The sequence below is a fragment of the Phlebotomus papatasi genome, unplaced genomic scaffold (genome assembly GCF_024763615.1).
Source record: "Phlebotomus papatasi isolate M1 unplaced genomic scaffold, Ppap_2.1 HiC_scaffold_610, whole genome shotgun sequence".
Classification (NCBI taxonomy): Eukaryota; Metazoa; Arthropoda; class Insecta; order Diptera; family Psychodidae; genus Phlebotomus; species Phlebotomus papatasi.
Genome location: NW_026604808.1, coordinates 1 through 6,774, shown reverse-complemented (window position 1 = coordinate 6,774; position 6,774 = coordinate 1). Strand labels below are relative to the sequence as shown.

Genomic DNA, 6,774 nt, shown 5'->3' with positions numbered 1-6,774 from the left:
CTTGCACAAAGGAATTTTTGAGAAAAATGAGTTTGAAATTCGATGAATTTTGACGCTATCCCAGCGCCACCTGTGGTGACTTTTTAAAATTCCATCTAAAAGTGCTCATCGAGACGAAACCAAAAAGCCACAATTTAGCTCAAAATGTTAATTAGAACCGGATATATAGGCCGGTCAATATTCGAGCTTTGACCCTTATAGCTCGGGTCAGGGGTTATGGATCGACTTAAGGTTTTTTTTTGTTTGATAGGTATAATCAACGGCTACAACATACTAAAATTTAAGCCCGATGCACAATGGAATTTTTGAGTTATTTAACTTATAAGATTTAAAAATTTTCTTTTTAATAATAGCGCCCCTAGCGGTGGTTTTATGAACTTGCGATGTTAGAAGGGGAGGGGGCATTTTACGAGAGCTTTCCAAAAAGCCCTCACTTTTTAAATTCTGACAATTAGAACCGGAGTTATGGCCATTTTAAGAAATTTTTTTTGGACCCTTATAGCTCGGGTCAGGGGGGTCGGGGACCTTAAGTTTGGTATTGATCGAAAGCCCTAAGACTCAGCTATAACATACTAAAATTTGAGCCCGATCGATGCCATAGGGGCTGAGCCATTGAGAAAATAAAAAAAGGGGGTATTCAAAATGGCGGAAGGAGGGGTGGGGGGTGGGGGTTCAATGCACCAAGTTGCAATTTTCACCCGATATATAACCTTTGCCGAAAACCGCAAGTCGATATCTTTTTTAGTTTAGGAGCTATTAAGCTCCAAAAAGCGGCCGGCCGGCCGGCCGGCCGGGAACTTAACTTAGCCCCCCATATATTCGTGATCAGGAAGTAGCGAAACACATTTTGGCCAAGTTTGAGGTCGATCGGACGACATGAAATTTTGTTAGGATTATAGTAGGTGAGATTGTTAAGAATCTCACCTAATACTAGCGCTTTTAAAAGTAGACTATACCTACTAAGTAAAGAATCTAATTACGGAACAAATGTTTCACTAAGCCAGCGCTCTACCTAATCCAAAGTTGAACACTTTCACAAATATTATTGAATACGTGGACATACATTGACACATGTCGCTCTCAGAATTATCGGCGCAAGGATCATCTTTACACAGGATTGATCAATGAAAGAAAAAAATAAGCAATTAGAGAGCGTTAAAATATTTTACACACTACTAAATACCTTGAGGTGCAGGCTTTCCCGTTGAGAGGGCTAAAATGACATTTGGAAAATATTTACGATCAGAAAAACAATGGTATACTTTAATGTAGAATTTGTGATACTTACCTAAAACTTGGAAAGTCACAAAAGAGAACAAAATCCAGTTGGATTTAGAAAAAACTTTAACATCTGCCATTTTGAATGAACCAATAACTTACTGTGCAAACTTTCATGTAATCTATGAGGTTTTTTTCTTGCAATTCGTTATCGCTAAATAATTCGTGATGATAAGACCTTGGGTAAGACGTTGCTGAAAAGTCGTGAGGAAAGCGTCAAAGGAATGGTTTGTTACCAAGAAGTTCACTTTCACGATTATTTTGAATCCATTTCTGAATAGAATTATTGTAAATTGAATAGAATAAAATAATTAACTCTCCGGTATAATATTCATAAGGAAAGTAGAGGGTGTAAAGAAGTATCCAAAAAGCGAATAAAAATATTTTTAGAAAAAAATCGAGTTGTTCGACTTTATATTCTGACAAGTCGACAATTAAATTGAAAATAAATAAAAGAAATTTTTATCGGGTTTGCAGTGAAATAAGCAGCCTTAAACTGTATTTAAATGAACTAAATGTGTTTTATTGTAATAATATTTCAACCGATTATCGCTGCAAAAAGTTCAACTTTCAATTACAGTAGAGTTCCACAAATTTGAACATTTGGGGGGTGTTGATGACATCTCACTCCTCAAATTTGAGCAATATTTACAATAAAGCGTAACGGAATTCATGTTGAATGCACTTTCCCTAAATTAAGATAAACAACAAAGAATATATCAATGTAATTTGCAGTGAAACATATGGAATTTGTTGCGGAAATTAATATAATTCGATAATAATGAGGAAACACCACAGAAAAATAGTTCTAATTCAGACTCCACACTAACCAGACACCCCAGTAACCTCAAATTTTACACTTTGAACTCAACCGTCATTCAAATTTGACTAGTTCAAATTTGAGGAACTCGACTGTATTATCGGTATTATTTCAACTTAGGACAGAATCACATTGACATTAAAATGCTCACGTTTTTCGTTAATTTACGCATTCTCATTACAATTCTTACACTAATTCACGATTATCGTATTACCTTATCTCATACTCGATGGCACTTAAGTGAGTGTATGCTTGGTCACTTGGTCACCTGAATGTGGATGATTGGATGGATGAGAATGACAATGAAACCCCCTCTCCTCTGAGCCTTATCCGGTGAGTGAGGACGAACAAAAATTTTGCAGGTCAGGTGTTTCTCCTCGCCACAGGGAAAATGATCTTCTGGATTGGGATGCGCTTGCTTCAGAGCCCCATCTCCACGTGTGTGACACTTGCTCAATTTCCACGTGTGTGACGCTTGCCCTTGGATCTGGGCCTACAGCAAAGTTTTTGGGTATGAGGCTTCTGCTCAATCTGCACGGGTGGAACAATATCAAAGTTTTCACTACACTGTGCACACTGAAACTTATCAGTCCTGTTTCACTCTGAATGGTTGGGAAAATTGCACTATATGAAAACGTGGTGATCACGTTGAATAATTTGGTTGAAAACTGCACTTCGGCTTGCGTAAGGTAATGGAAAAAAAGGAGGAAGAAATATTGCACGCATCGCTTAAATACACTGCCCGATAACGGAAAGTCACCAAAAAAAAAGTTGCTTTTTGCATGCCAGTCCACTTGACGAATATTAAATTAGGGTTACGATGCGCGTGAAATTTTCTCCAACTTTACTGTTGAGTTGATGCTAAAGTAGCATCGACAATCGAGTTTTGCAAGAATTTTAACATTTTACACGCATAGAAAAAAATGACAGAAATCCTTCTATCTCATTTTCTGGACAAACCAATGAAGATATCGACTTGGAATGTTCTAAGTACTCCCCCATAAGTTGATCCAAGGAATCCAAATATCACATCTATTTCATCCCCACGTCTATCCTTCCCCTCCATAAACCACTCTTTTAGGACTTCTGTAATTTTTTCTATGCGTGTAAAATGTTAAAATTCTTGCAAAAGTCGATGAATAAAAAAAAAGTAAGATGTCCAAAAAAAAAGTTTCTTCCACAAATTGTACCTTTTGAGTTCCTCTAACAAACAGTCCTTGTACGAAAATCGTGGGTCACTCCTGGTCCCAGCAGTGGATGGTCAAAAAAGACGTTGCAAAAAGTGTCTTCTTCGACATAAATGGTTCTGGATGACCATGGTTTACTCATAGCAGACTACATATACCAGATTCTAAAAGCTAATGAGACAAGCTTTCCAACAATAGTTCACCCATCCAAATATTTTCATCAGGAGCTGAGTTATACCGCTCCAAACTTTCGACCTCTTCTAGTGACAGAATATATGTGCTCATCTAATATAAGTGACAGATTGTTTCATTTTACCTTTATGGGAAATAGATCCTCTAGTAGCGGAGGAATGCAGTAGCTTCGCAGATTACACAAGCATCCGTTCTCTCCGCGCACTCTTCGCACGCATATATATGCCCACACGGAAGGAAAACCACCTTAATATCTTTGTCGCAATATGCACATCAAAGATATTGTGGGGTAAGTTAAAGACGATGATGGGCTTTCCGGGGTGTCAGGATTTTCATGGAATATTATCCTGGACACCCTCGCGAAACACTCCTGCATATTGATACCTGTGGTGAACAGGTATCGCAGCAGCCTTTGCTTGTCAATTTTCGTTAACAGGAACCCACTTATAACTGCGCACTCTAGTTTTGCAATTACACGTAATTGTAGAGGGTATATATCACACCCTTTCAATAACACTATGCAACACGGTTTTTGTCTCAGAGGTCCCACATGGTACGTTTGATAGAGTCGAGTCTCCTGATCAAGAATATGGTTTTGGTTTTTCTCCTATACGTCACAATTTTTTTTAAATAATAGTTTAATATTTTATAGAATTTAAATAAATGGATGGATGGAAATAAATAGAAATAATGTTAAAAAATATTAAGGAATAAAAAATATATTTCTTACTTAATCTCGGAGAAATTTGCTGAAATTAGGGATTTTATATTTTTGGAAAATGACAAAAACCAACAAATGAGGCATTTAGAGTGATCGGAGCGCGATGTCTTAGATGAGCAAAATTGTAGTCCTAAGTGGTGCCTATCGTCTAGTGTCAATGGATTTCTAATATTTTGTTTAGTTTATTTTATACAAATTTTTAAAACCTCACTTTAAAACCACTGTTTTGGTAATTTTTAGAGAAACTCTAATTTTACACCATGAAGGAGTGGTTTTACAAAGTTTTTTGTTATTAGCAAAGTTGAAGCACAACTAATGACCTTTCCAAAGTACCCACATTTTTTAAGTTCCGTCCACCAGTACCTGAGATAGAACGGATAATGTAAGGCAAAGCAGAAAAAATATTAAACTATTATTAAAAAAAAAAATGTGACGTATAGGAGAAAAACCAAAACCATATTCTTGATCAGGGGACTCGACTCTATCAAACGTACCATGTGGGACCTCTGAGACAGAAAAAAGTTGTCAATTTGTTGCATAGTGTAAGTCAATCAATTTACGGGGGTTCTTATTGCGCACTATAAGTTCGATCATAACATCTATGCTCTTACCACTCGCATACACTTGTCCCAATTTATTTAACACCTCACTGGCACTTTCACCTGACATGGCTTGACTTCACTGACTAAGATGTTCAACACGCAAGACGAAGAAGAGTACTGGAAGTTTTCTCGAACATTCAGACACTTTTTTAAATGCAAGAACTATATACCAGTGATGGTAAATGTGCGTTTTTTTTATGAAAGTATAATATGACCATTCAGTTGACATATGTATAAATGGTCAAGTATCAAAATCCTAATCAAAGAACGTCACCACATACTCTCAGATATCCTGTGAGAAAAGTTTAATGTAAGCTTAAGCGATTTTGAGATTGAGAATTTTCCTCACTAGCGAAATTCAATTAAGATTCTGGGTGAAAAGAAGGTGAGATTGTTAAGAATCTCACCTAATATTAGAGAGAGGTTAATATCAGCAATGTGAAAAATTCACATTTATTCATTAATCGATTGGAACATCATTTTTTAATTTTCACTGTAGATATTAAACAATTGAATATCAAAAATCATTGATACCGTCCCGCCTCTACGCAGATTTACATATTAAATCGTTATGTAATATGGAAATGTAAACTGTTGCATTTCTGGGTCGTGGAGAAATGTTCTTTGCTTAGGAATTGGTAACACTTGGAAACTCAATTGCAATTTCAGGTTGTGGGATCTCCATATAAAGTAGATTTATATACAATGCATTTTCTTCATTTGCCATTCAGTGTTAAAATTGTAATTCAAATCTCTGCGCTCATAATGAGTAGAATTGTCTGGTGTGAGTGAATTCCACACTCAACACTTTACTCCCTCTGTGAAATTTTTTGCTGTCTAAACCTGAAGAAGAAATTAGAGCAGATATTGCAGAAGGGTTTTGCATTGGTTATGACGTCAATGATCATACAGAACAATCATCATGAAAACGTAAGTATGAGTATAAGCCACATACTCCTACACGTCATCGATTGTATCTTTCCTCGACCTGGAGAAATGTTGGAGAACACCACTTTGGATGATCGATTGTAATTTTGCTCGAACTAAACAGATGTTGGCAAATTTCATTGTCCGAGCCTTCAAAATGTTAATAGTTGTAAAATCCACTGTAATCTTTAATCTAGAGATTAGATTAGATTACAGTGGAGGCGGTTCATCGCGGAACCGCTGCACCCAGGCCTCCTTTTGGGCCCATTATGCATCCCCGTTTAAATTAATCCCTGTTAAGGGCAAGATGGTTCAAGCCAGCCCGTTTTTCGGATAAACTCCATTAAACAGGGCGGCTTCAATCTTGATAGGTCTTCATCAGATAGTACCGCTTTACCTAGCAGCACTCGTCTGATGTTGCATAAACTGGGGCAGTCACACACATAGTGAGTGACCGTCTCCTCAGTTTGATTGCATCCTCTGCACATTATGTTACATTGGACACCCATCCTATTCAGATGTGTATTTAGACAGTGTCCGGTTAGAACATTAGCAATCTGCCGGGCTCTCCAGCGACTGCCTCCCACCAGGTAGGCTGTCCTTTTCTTATCCAAGTTGGTCATGAACAGTTTGGACACGCGACAATCTTTAGTCGCGGCCCATTCTGTTTGATGAAGTTTTAATGAATCCTCCTGTATAATAGATTTCCTCATTTGCAAAGAAATCCCTACAGCAGGTTCGGGACCAATGAAGGCGGTCCTTTCCCCCGCTACCGCGAGGCGGTCCGCTTCTTCATTTCCCGCTATGCCCTTGTGCCCAGGTACCCAATGTAGACCGACGTCACATATCTGTGAGGTCGCTTCTAACATTTTCCTGCACTCAGTCACGATAGCAGAACGCGACTCATATCCTGTTATAGACAGAATCGCAGCTCTACTATCTGAGAAAATTTGAACTTTTCTACCCTCGATGCCAGATTCCACTAGACTCCGAACACCAAGCAGGACTGCGACGACCTCAGCCTGAGACACTGTCGTGTACTGGCCG

At 38.0% G+C, this 6,774-nt stretch overlaps 1 long non-coding RNA gene across 1 annotated transcript; it reads right to left on the bottom strand.

Moving 5' to 3' along the window:
* Nucleotides 1-834: 834 nt before the first annotated feature.
* On the bottom strand, nucleotides 835-1,370 carry LOC129809331 (uncharacterized). The gene is made up of 3 exons (XR_008752637.1): nucleotides 1,289-1,370; nucleotides 1,184-1,213; nucleotides 835-1,105 (listed from the first exon to the last, which is right to left on the bottom strand). It is a non-coding gene; the product is annotated as an uncharacterized LOC129809331 (long non-coding RNA).
* Nucleotides 1,371-6,774: the final 5,404 nt, after the last annotated feature.